General features: G+C 33.2%; 1 protein-coding gene and 1 pseudogene across 5 annotated transcripts in view; one reads left to right on the top strand and one right to left on the bottom strand.

The window, feature by feature from the left end:
* Window positions 1-13,242, bottom strand: part of FAM172A (family with sequence similarity 172 member A) — a 410,616-nt gene that overhangs the window by 304,189 nt on the left and 93,185 nt on the right. The window lies entirely within an intron of this gene.
* LOC114512486 lies at window positions 9,656-10,531 on the top strand (annotated as a pseudogene).

Consider the following 13,242-nt stretch of genomic DNA (forward strand, 5'->3'; position numbering starts at 1 on the left):
TGGGAAAGCTTTATTTAACTAATCCCTCTATCTAGAATACCTCTCTCACCTCCAAGTGCCTCCTCATACTTGAGGATTTTATGTTAACATCACTTCTTTTGGAGAGCATTTTTACACAGAGAGCATTAAGAGATGCCTTTAATATGGGACCTTATGCTTATGGATTTGGGTACACATCACACTGTACTGAATTTCCCTGTCTCCCTCACTAAACCAGAATGTCTTGAGGGCAGGCACTATGTTTTCTTAATTACCTCCCTGAACTTAAGGTAGCTTTGCCCTCAATAAATACTTGATGGATCTATAGATGAACTGTAAGATCAATGGATGGATAAAAGGGTGGATTTCACAGAGTAACAAAGTTAGAATAAAATTTTTGCCATTAACAACTTTGAGTTAAGTCATTTTCAGAAAGCTTACATTTCTACTTTCTAGGTGCAGTTATTCCTGGAGGGTGATATTAGAAGTCTATCTACACCTCAAAGTCACTGCTAAAACCCACTTAATCCCATGCCCTTTGGGCCCTTAGAATAGTTGATAATATGGATCAGAAAAATCATTGCCAATCCATCTACACGCCCAGAAAAGACCCAGTCATTCTATTATAGAAACAGTATACACAGTGGCAGGATTGGTAGAGGAAAATGCAGTAAATAAACCAAAACCAAATCAAAACACTAAATAATCACCATCTCTACCTTCCTTGCTGTTAACATTCATTAAGTACTCCTGTATGACAGCTATTATTAGTAAAAACTTGTACACATCGTGTTCCTATTTAAGAACAGAGGAACTGAAATCACATACTATTTTCTTTTAATAGATTTAATGAAAAGAATGGTGCCTGCCAATAAGCCATCATATTTCTCTCTTTCGTTATTTTTTAAGTATGTTTCATTGATTATGCTGTTACAGTTTGTCTCATTTTTTTCTTCCCTTTATTCTCCTCTACCCTGTACCTCCCCACCTTCATTTCCTATATTTCTCTTTTGCTAATAAAAATTCATTTATCCCTCCACCCATACAATGTATTAAAAATCAGCTTTAGGCACAGTGGTAGGTGCTTATCAAACATTAGTCATTTAATCTTCAGGATAATGCTCTGAGTTTGTATTACTATATAATCATTTTATGAATTAAAAAGTAAGACTAAACAGTCCAAAATAATTGACCATATCACACAACTATTAAGTCACTAAAACTAGTGACTAAAAATGCTTATAAGGAGAATGTTTTAGGAAAGCTAAAGCTGCTAACAAGGAATATTTAACCCCAAAGCCTATGTCTTTATCCACTAAACTATACTGCCAGGCATATGGTCCCTGCCCTCAATAAGCTCAATAGTTTAGTGGGAAACAGAAGCACACCCACACAATTTGACAAAGTAAGATTGCTATTACAAGATGCAGGGTGGTGTATATATTCTAAACAAAGTAATAGTATACTTCCTAAACTACAGGTTTTAGGAGGCTTAACTATATAATTCCTGTACATGAAAAAAGTAACAAACTGAGCCCTGGCTGGCGTAGCTCAGTGCATTGAGCATGGGGTGCGAACCAAAGTGTCGCAGGTTTGATTCCCAGTCAGGGTACATGCCTGAGTTGCAGGCCACAGCCCCCAGCAACCGCACATTGATGTCTCTCTCTCTCTCTCTATCTCCCTCCCTTCCCTCTCTAAAAATAAATAAATAAAATCTTAAAAAAAAGTAACAAATTGAATTGTAGAAAATCAATATGAGACAATGATGGGGCTTCTTCTAAATGCTTCTTTGAAACAATTCTTAATGTTAAAATTATCATAAAACAATTCAAATGTATCTAAATGCAAGGAAATAAAGACCTTATAAAGGAGGAATATTAGAGCTAATGAAAGAGTGCTCGGGGATTACACAGGAAAAAGGAATTAAGACTATATACACAATGATGTAATATATAATATATTAATATTACTAATATATTAATGTATATTTATATATATATATCCTTTTCAAAAGCAATCTTAAATCCCACAGCCTATGGTGTTTATAAAGATTTGAGTTTCATGAAGAATACATATAATAGGTTAACACCATTCTCTCTTATAAAATTGTTTCTACTGTAGTATAGAAATAAAATTGTAGTATATTGTAACAAAATGCTTAAGCAAAATGACTCACCTGTAGATTAAAAATAAAATTTCTAATTGACAAACTCGAACAGCTAAACTGCCTGTCTGGCTAAATGGATTAATTGATTTAATTTAGTCATCATAAAATACAAGTACTATACTAGGTTTTCACTTTAAAAATTAAATTTTGTGATTTATTATACCAAAATAATAAAAGCAGGAGGCTTAAGAAACTACTGGGTCAGCAGTCTTAATTGTTTATAGTATTGACTATCTCAAAATACATTTCCTTTTTAGAATTGGCTCACGGCTTTAAACTTGTTAATGTATTGTTGTAAATGCTTCCTACACAATGCAATTTTTTTCCTCTAAAGTGAATACTGCAAATTGCCTTGGATGGGTGATAGTGAAAAAGCAACACCATTTATTAATTTTGTATCAGTTATTCCCCACCCCTGAGACTCCTTGGAGGGAAAGAGCATGTCTGAATTCCACCATACAGTGCCACAGGCAGAAAGTGAGAGAAACTAAAAAACAGCATCCTGGATGAAGAGAAAATGCCCGAAGCAGCAAATATCCTACCACATACCTCTATACAGACTTTGATGTTCTAATTTGTTAATTTCTGGAAAAATGACAATTACCAATAGTTTAAGTCTGTTTTGATAGAAGTATTTAACTTTTTTAAATTTTTGAACACAAACACCACACACTGTTCAAAAGGGCAGTACATTTTCAAACCATTACAATATTAAGCAAATGTGTAGGAAAAACTCAATGAAAAGACATTTCCTTACTATCAGAATATGCAAACTAATAAGTACATTAAACTTTCCTTAAGAAAGTTCAAAAAGATTCTTGGCATGTGTTTCTCTGGATAAATGTTCTCTTAAATATTTTCAAGATCAATTCATTGTAAGAAAGATAATTTTATTCAAATATGCAGCCCATGATATGAATAAGCAAGTACTCATTTCCCAATAGAATTGACAAGTCTTTCAAATAATGTTTTTTTTTTAATCAAAACTACTGGGTTAGTAATTTGGAATATTAACATATACAGACATATATATGTATATATAATGCAAATATTTCAAAACACCCATTTTTAATAATAAAAAATAAACTGATTCTTTTTTCTTTCTTTTTTATTATTGTTCAAGTACAGTTGTCCTCTCATTTCCCCACACCACTCCCACCACAGCCATCCACACATCCCACCCTCAATCCTACCCCCCTTGGTTTGTCTATGTGTCCTTAATACATGTTCCTGACAACCCTTCCCCTTATATTAAAGTGAGTTGTTATTTACCATCCCATGTTCAAGCTGCACTATAACAGAAATACATAATGCTATACATATAACTCCATATTTTAAATGATGTCCATTAATTTTAACTGAGTTTCCAATCTCTATAAACAACCATAAATAAAACAATTTAATAGAATTATTTTAACCAGGCACAAAGACAACTTGAAACTCTTTTAAAAGCTTCAATCACACCATTAAAAATTTAAAAACTGTAAAAATTATTTAAAAAGCAATGGTCTTCTTTATCAAAAAGAAAAGCAAGGTTGAGTTGCTCCATTAGTCTTTTCTCTGATTTTTAAAATAAATTCTCTTTAGAGATACACTTGTATTATTTATCATTATCACTGTGTTACTACAGAAATAAAGGCCAAAGAAGATCTCCTTATGTATTTCATTTTCTCCAGTGATGATAAGAGAATATTTCATTCTGCAGTTTTGATATATAAAATAAATCATGAAATAACATATTTCCATTCAGAATTTAAATTACCATATGTATGTTCATTACAATTTAAACTCCAGGTAAAATAAAAAAGTTTGCTATAACTATTTAATAGATTTCTATAGGGTATTCCTAAACTAAATTGTCTTAAATCTTATGATTTAGTAAAATCAAATGTAAATGTCCCTAAAATGATATCAGAGTTTTTTTTAAAATTGCATGATGCATACCTAACACCATACTATGTGTGCTGTTTACTAACACAATACTTAACTTGTCCTTTTTATTTTTATTAATACTACATTTTATTACTACTACTTCAAGTTTCATGAGGCATAGTCATCATGTACTGCATCCGTTTAAGAAACAAGGCACCTTCACCTTTTCCATAAGTATTATCAACAGAAGCAACACATAGTCCCTAAGATTGCTGACACCTGAATGCATACTTACAGTTTACAGATACTAAGTTTAACACTGAAGTAAACTAATACAAGTTTATTTATTGTAAAATATAAAATTAAAAATGGAACTGCCTTTTGACCCAGCAATTCCCATGCTGGTAATATATCCTAAGAATGAATCCCAAAACACCAACCAATTCAAAACAATAAAAGCACCCCTATGTTCATAGCAGCATTATTTACAACAGGCAAGATCTGGAAACAGCCCAAGTGTCCATGAGTAGATGAGTGGATAAAACAGTTATGGTACATTTATTTACACAATGGAATACTACCTGGCCATAAAAAAAGAAGAAAATTTTACCCTTCCAACAGCATGGATGGACATGGAGAATATTATAAGTGAAATAAGCCAGTGAGAGAATGACAATTATCACATGATTTCATTCATATTAGGAATCTAATGAACAAACTGAACTAACACACAAAACAGAGTCATAGATAGAAAACAGGCTGACAGTTTGGGGAACAGGGTGGTGGGGAGTAGAGGGATCAAGCAAAACAGAAAAAGAACTCACAGACACAAACAATAGTACAGTGACTGCAGGTAGGAGTAGGGAGTGGGTAGGGTTGGAGGAGGGTATAAAGAAGATAAATGGTAATGAAAAAAATATAATAAAATTTAAAAAAATTTTAAAAATAGAACATGATACTAAATTTACAAAGTATGCCAATGTATTATACCTAAATCTTTTAACACTTTCCTGCAAATTTTTAGTATTAATATGTTTTATGTCTAGGAAAATGAATTAAAATACTGACCTGTTACGACCCTGAATTTCTGTTGAAAGTCAATCTTAATTTAACATTATGTTGCAAATAAAAATAAGTAATAGATGTGTCATTTTCACATTAAATCTTCAACTTATAATTAGGCATTAGTTATAATTTCTAATATACAGAAATAGGTAATTTATCTAGAACTTAATATTTTAAAATATAACTTTTATTTATTTTTAAAAGATTTTATTAGCTAAAAATATACCTTTTATTTATATCATATAAATAGGTGAGTAAATTCATCACAAGCATGAAATGCTACTGAATAACTTCCCAGGAAACTAATAATTATTTACCCTTAAATTCACTTAACATTATTTTCTTTTAAAAAATCTTATTTTGGTGATTATGTAAATGTAATACATTTAATCTAAAGCTTGGTCATTAAACTAATGTGCAAAATACACTTCAACAAATAACCTACTGTTCCTAATTTACTGTCTCAATGATTCCAAATAAAATTTATGCTATTTCCTACCAGTAAAGGCTGACATTCTTTCCATTTATTTCTCTTCAAATTAAAGTAACTCAGGGGATAACTGATAAATACTGCAAGTAAATAATTTTTTAAAAATTATTGTTTAAGATAAACAAAAGTTTATAAAGGCTAAAAACCAAAATAAATTAAAATTACAGTGAAAAATGCAAGGCTGACCTATCTTTAATCTTTTCTTGTTAAATCTAGGCTACTCAAGGATTGTCAACTAATTATTCCATTTTATTGATGACATTTTCCTCTAGGGAAGTTATTTTAAAAATTTAACCCTGAAGCAAGTCAAGGCTTCTCCAATCTTTGAAAGTGTCCACAGCATTGATTGTAACTGCAGGAGGTGTTACCATCTACCCAGAGAGTCTCACCCTGCACAATCTTACACACTCTCTCTCCCCCAAAACAGCTTTGATTCAGCAATTCAAACTGTTTCAGCTGATATTAAAGGAAGAACCACAGAAAAGGGATCAGCAGTTAAAATGAAATAAAAAGGGAAAAAATACAGATCGTGGTTATAATAGCACAACACTCAAGGGTAAAGCAGATTTGAAAAACACACAGAATGATTCAAAAGAGAAAAACACGACAGAAATTAAGCGAGATTTTTATGTTTGCCTTGTATGCATTTAAATTCATCTCAACTGCCATTGAAATTCTGATCATACACAAACCCCAAGGCTTTTGACATACTTTCAAAACCTACACCATCTCTTTCTCTAAGTCTTCAGAGTCACTCTTTAGGTAGACAAAGTAAAAATAACAATAATAAATAGTAATAATAATAAAAAGAACTCAAATATGCATGTAATTGAGAAATACAAAGAATAAATTATAACCAAATTATATTTATAAGCAGTATTTTCTCATGTAATATGGTGCCTAATTGTTTTAAAATCCAATGTTTTTTCTCTTGCACTTAGTCAAAAGGCCTACATCTACTTTAAAAGTTATTTGAAGTTAGGTATAAAAATAGGAGGAGGAATAAATATTAACTATTAGAAGCCTGGTAATATTTTCCTTGGGATGATGTCAGGATATAAAGGTGCTCTATGCTATTATAGCTAGCTCTCCACTTCACTAGAGAAAGTATATGTTTAATTAGTTAATAATTAGTTAACTACAGAACAATCTAGATGCAAAAAGCTATCACAGAATGGCTTAATCACATGTATCTCAGAAACAGTGATCAAAACTCCAGAAGGTAATTGGATTTTCAAAACTGAACTGAGCCCCCCTAGCCCCCAATTCAGTCATGACAGGGCCAGAAGGTAATGATATATCTGCCATTGATGCAACCAGCAGACCTGTCTTCTGTCAAGAGTTGAAATCATAAAGGAATAAGCTGTCATTAACAACCTCTCTCCAAACCCTGGAGCTGTCATTTCATTGTTTTCTTTTGCTGCATGGGGGCTAGTGTGGTAGTGTGCCTCATATACCTGCAGTTCCTTAATGTGCTAAGCTTTTAACCTGTCCTGGAATTCTTGAATATTTTATGAAATCTATAATGTAACAACTTATATTTTCTTTGATTAATTTAGTTTCTTTTAGTTTACTTTTACAGTTTGGAATTAGTGCTCTTAGTTTCAACCTATAGTTTAGTAGCCCATATTTCAAACAAGGAAAAAATTAGCATTTATTTTTTAAAAATTGAAATGTAAATTTTAGTGGTCTAAATTCTGCTAGTTTTTAATGGGAATAAGCAATAATTATTTAAAGAAGTTGTTTACAGCTTTATAGTAAAACACTTAAATTCTTTAGGGATGGTGAATGGAATAACTGTAATATTCCTATAGCACTCAAAAATGTTTTCTTAAAAATGTTTTAATTAAAATTACAGGTATAATAACTGCTCAAAGTAAAAAAAAAAAGAATGGAATAGAAAAATTAAAAATGCAAAGAGGAGGGTGAAAGCAAGGAAGGGAAGTGGGTTTGGATGGCGTAGGGGAGGGGTGGGGAGAAAATGCAGACAACTGTAATTGAAAACAATAAAATAAAAAAGAAAGAAAAAAGTTCACGGTTTTCTCACATAAACTTCCAAGAACATCAATGTACACCCACATATGCATGTAGGTTAAGTTGTATGTGTAGCACGTATAATTTTTAACAAATAACTTCATTCTTGTGTTTTAATCTGATAACTCCTAGATATCATTCCGTATGAATAAACACACATACTTACACATATTAACTCACTCTTTTTAATAACTAGTCTTCCATAATATGTATATTCAATAATTTAATCAATAGTTTCCCTACAGGTGGATGAGTAGGTGGTTAGAAGTATTTGTTGTATTACCAACTACTGTGATGAGCATCCTCATACATACTTTGTGTAGTACTTTAGGATAAATTCCTTCAAATGGAATTAGGGTCAAAGGTATGCATATTTACTTTTGGGAAACATAACAATCTGCCATCTAAAAGATGCTTCAATTTACATTCCACAAATACTAAACTTAGTAATATCATACAATTTTTACCAATTTATATGCCAATCTTATATGTAGAAAAATCTCATTTTGTTTTAAATAAGCCTTCTTTACATCCACAAGCCCTTTAACATGCCTATTAAAAAAGCCTCAAAGCAATATAAGTCAATTGAACAAAAGTATATCAAAAGCTTCAAGGGATTTTAATGGTTTTGATGGTCTCTGAGACTTTAAACATATCTCCTGCCAACTATATGCTGCTTGCGCCTAAATAAAATACTAAATAACTTCTCACAAGCTACTAGATGGCATTGCTATGGTTAAAAATAAAAGCTATGCTCTAAATTGGTATGGTGCTTCTTGTTATTATCTACTAACCATCAATAACCATAGAATCCTATTACATTTTCCACTCACTAACTTAGACAACGATCAATACTTAGGTAGAAACAGCAAGAGCTTGCAGTACTTGGTTGGAAGACTATGACTTCAAGACAATAGTTAGGAAAGTGTTACCAAAATTTTATTACTTGAGTACTGAAAAAAAAATTAACCCTATTTTAGATAACCAGTATAATGGTTCCATATACATTTAGGGAAAAAATCCTAATACTGTAACCAGTTAGCTTTACAAATGTGCCTGTCAAAAAAGGGGGAAAAACCCAAAATGAATTAAGAGAAGAGGAATCAAAATGTGAACAGCCAGAAGAGAGAAGGTAAAGCTACAGCTTATCAAAGGGAAACAAGTAATTTTAAAACTAAAAAGCTCTAAATCAACTTTTGAAGTATGCAATTCACATCAGAGATAAGCAACAGTTTTATATATTCTTTAATTTAGTCTCCTTATAATCATAATTATATCTAAAAGAAAATCCTAAAATATTCTAGTGCGATGGATACTGCCACATAAGAATGTCTCTTGAGGTTTACAAAACACTTTGTAAAGGTTAGTGTTATTTGTTCCATTGGAGCAACCAGATAAAAAAAAAACATGTAATTAAAATGCTATACTTTAGATAACTACTATTCTTTCCATAAATCACAGTAAAATATTAATTTAAAAAATAAGGGTGGTATTAACTATCAGACAAAATAAATGGGAGGGAAGAGAACAGAGGATATAGATGTCAATAAATTCTTCAAAGACTGTCAGCTGACTGAACTGGCCTGGTGGAAATTCAGACTTAAGTGCCTCTGGAGGAAAATAATGACTAGAAACAAGCCAAGTCACCTACACAATTTCAGAAAAACTCAGAAATTGGGGTGCCAATTATCTTGAAATGTAGGGGTAGCCTTGAGTCTAAAAACAGGTACTAGTTTTAAGTTCACACAAGGTGCAGTTACCGCCCCCCCGGAAAAACCCCCACAAACCCCCAAACTAAAAAATGCTGTACAGCCAGCTCCATAAGAGATCAGAGGTTTCTTCTTTCAAGAAACATATGCAGACCATGAAAAGGGAAGAAAGAGCTGCAAAGCTCAGCCAGGGGTACTATGAAGAAGTCTACAAACTAAAAAAAGAGCTCCATACCCAAATGTGATAGAACTTTAAAAATTCTATCAAAGGATTAAAAAGAGTAGGTAACCTCCCAGAAACCAGAGTCAAAAGAGATGGAAAAGAAAGTGTAGCTGAAGAAACTAATTTCGAATCTACACACCTGTGGGGGCATCTGCAATTCACCTTTTCTGAAAGTTTTAGCAACAGCTCTGCTTACCGAAGTGGGCAAATTCGTTTTTGAGCTTCTCTAGATGAGACTGGGAGAAATTAAGTAAAAGTAACCATCAAGAAGAAAAATGTTGGTAACACTGCATACAGATGTAGGTGATATTAAAATAGAAATCTTCTGTGAGAGGACACCCAAAACCTGTGAAAATTTCCTGGCTCTTTGTGCCAGTAATTACTACAATGGCTGTATATTTCATAGAAATATAAAGGGCTTCATGGTTCAAACAGGAGATCCCACAGGTACGGGAGAGGAGGTAACAGTATCTGGGGCAAGAAATTTGAGGATGAACACAGTGAATATCTTAAGCACAATGTTAGAAGTGTTGTATCTATGGCTAATAATGGCCCAAATACCAATGGATCTCAGTTTATTACCTGTGGCAAGCAGCCACATTTGGACATGAAATACACAGTATTTGGAAAGGTAATAGATGGTCTGGAGACTCTAGATGAATTGGAGAAGTTACCAGTAAATGAGAAGACATACTGACCTCTTAATGATGTGTACATTAAGGATATAACTATTCATGCCAACCCATTTGCTCAGTAGATTTAATAGACATGGACAAATGCTTGCCAAACTCTTTGAGAAACACACCTGTTGTGGTTTACCCAGTTTTAATTATGTCATAGATTGCATCATCCTACTTGTTTACAACTAAGGTCTTCTGTGTTAGTGGTACCAAAAGGAACCAATTAGCTTTTATTCCCATTCTTAGAGCATATTGTTGACTATAACTATTATCCAATGTATTTAAGTTTAGTTTTTTAAAAAAAATTCTGTTTAATTTTTGTTACATAAAAACATTCATTTAAAAAAAAAGAAAAGAAAGTGTAAACAATTAGATAAGACAATTAGAGACCCCATCTGGAACTCTGAAACCACATGATAGAAATGCTAGAAAAAGGGAGATTTAAATGACCAAGAAACACCACAAAATTTTTTTCTCAGAATTCAGAATCATGAGCCCTGGCCATGTGGTTCAGTTGGTGGGAGCATCGTCCTTGTAACCAAAGGACTGAGGGTTCCATTCCCCGTCCAGGCACCTGTGATCCCAGATGTAGGCACACAAGGAAGCAACCACACAGTGTTTCCCTCTCACAGCAATGTTTCTATTTCTCCCTTTCTCTCTCTCTAAAAGCAATGAAAAAAAGTTTTTGAGCAAGGGTAAAAAAAAAAAAAGAATTAAGAATCATGACATAGAAAGGACTCATCAAATGCCTACCACAATGAATCAAAAAAAAACAAAAATAAATCCACACTAAAGCATAGAACATCTCTTAAAAACAATATGATTAATTTCCTGAACACCAGGAAGAAGGAAAAGAAGCTTCCATAAAGGAGAACAAAAAGATTAAAAATTTTCAATCGAACCACTGAAAGCTAGAATATAATGAAACAAAGCCTTAAAATTTCAGGACAAAAATTATTTTTGACTTAGAATTCTATGCCTAGTTTAATTTTTTTTTAAAAAGTGAACAGCCCTGGAGGGTGTGGCTCAGTTGGTTGGAACATAATCCAGTGAACCAAAAGGTTGCGGTTCCATTCCCAGTAGGGGCACATACCCAAGTTTCTGATTTGATTTCTAGTCAAGGCATGTACAAGGCAGCAATCAATCAATGTTTCTCTCTCACAGCTGACATAGTTTTTTTTTTGTTGTTCTCTCTCTACCTTCCTCCCTGTCAAAGAAAGAGAAAGAGAGAGAGAGAGAGAGAGGGAAGGAAGGGAGGAAGGGAGGAAGGGAGGAAGGGAGGAAGGGAGAAAGGCAGACCTGGGTGAGGATAAAAAGAAAATTTAAAGAAAAAAATAAAGGCAGTGTTCAGAAATACATGGTTTTAAAGTTTTATCTTATATTCACTCTTTGATGACTCCAACAAAATGAAGGCATTTCTCCAAAAGTGAGGTTCATTAGATCCAGGAAACAGATAAGAAAGAATCTAAGGGGAGTCCCATAATGAGAAAGACAGGAAGGCAGGTTTTGAAAATGACCAGTCAAGAATGGAACAAAAGTCCACAGAATTCCAAAAGAGCATTCTCTAAAAAGCTTAAAACTGGAAGATTATCTGATAAATTTAACCATGTAAAAAAATACTAGCCCTGGCTGGTGTAGCTCAGTGGATTGAGCGTGGGCTGTGAACCAAAGTGTCGCAGGTTCGATTCCCAGCCAGGGTACATGCCTGGGTTGCATGTCATGACCCCCAGCAACTGCACACTGATGTTTGTCTCTATCTATCTCCCTCCCTTCCCTCTCTAAAAAAAATAAAGTCTTTAAAAAATTTTTTTAATTAAAAAAGTTTTAAAAAAATACTAAGAGGCTAAAAGAGCTGACTTAACAATAAACTCAAAGAAAAATATTTTAAATCCTACAAAATTAAAAATTCCATGAAAACAAACAGCAAGAAAACAAGCACAGTGCCTACTTGGTTCAGCCATAAGCAATATTAAAGAAGCAGTGATATTATAAAGTTTGCTTGCTGATTTAATCTAAAAACTGAGGATGGTAAAGAGATTCTTGTCTATCCATAACAGAACTTATAAAGCTCAACACCAAAAAAAAAAAATCCAATTAAAACATAAGCCAAGGATCTGAATAGACACTTCTCCAAAGAGGACATAAAGATGGCTAATATACATTTGAAAAGATACGTACCATCACTAATCATCAGAGAGATGCAAATTAAAACCACGGCGATATCACCACACACTGGTCAAAATGGCCATCATAAACAATCAACAAACAACAAAGCCTGGTGAGGATGTGGAGAAAAGGGAACCCTAGTGCACTGTTGGTGGGAATGTAGACTGGTGCAGCCACTGTGGAAAACAATATGGAGAGTCCTTGAAAAATTAAAAAGAGAACTGCCTTATGACCCATCAATTTCACTTCTAGGAATATATCCAAAGAAACCCAAAATACTAATTTGGAAGAATATGCAGAGTAGGGCAAAAGTAGGTTTACAGCTTTGAGTATGTGAAACAAGAGTTCATTGTATTATTGTTTATCAATTATAGTATTATTTTCTATATGAACAACTGTAATTCTACTTTTGCCTTACCCTGTTTGCATCCCTATGTTCACTGAAGTGTCATTTACAATAACTAAGATTTGGAAGCAACCCAAACACTCATCAGTGGATGAGTGGATAAAAAAACTGTGGTCCATTTACACAATGGAATAATACTGGGCCATAAAAAAGAAAGAAATCTTACTTTTTGTGACAGCATGGATGCATCTGGAAAGTATGCTAACTGAAATAAGCCCAACAGAAAGACAAATACCGTATGATTTCAATTATATGTGGAGTCTCATTATAAACAAAGTAGAAATAGATCCACAGATATAGAGAACAGACTGATAGCTGTCTGAAGGGAGGGCAGTTGGGTGGGGACTTGGTGAAAAAGGTGAAGGGATTAAGCAAAAACAAAAAAATCACAGACACAGACAACAAACAGTGTGATGGTTACCAGAGAGAAAGGGGGGTGGGGAGATAGGAG

The sequence above is a fragment of the Phyllostomus discolor genome, chromosome 3 (genome assembly GCF_004126475.2).
Source record: "Phyllostomus discolor isolate MPI-MPIP mPhyDis1 chromosome 3, mPhyDis1.pri.v3, whole genome shotgun sequence".
NCBI lineage: Eukaryota > Metazoa > Chordata > Mammalia > Chiroptera > Phyllostomidae > Phyllostomus > Phyllostomus discolor.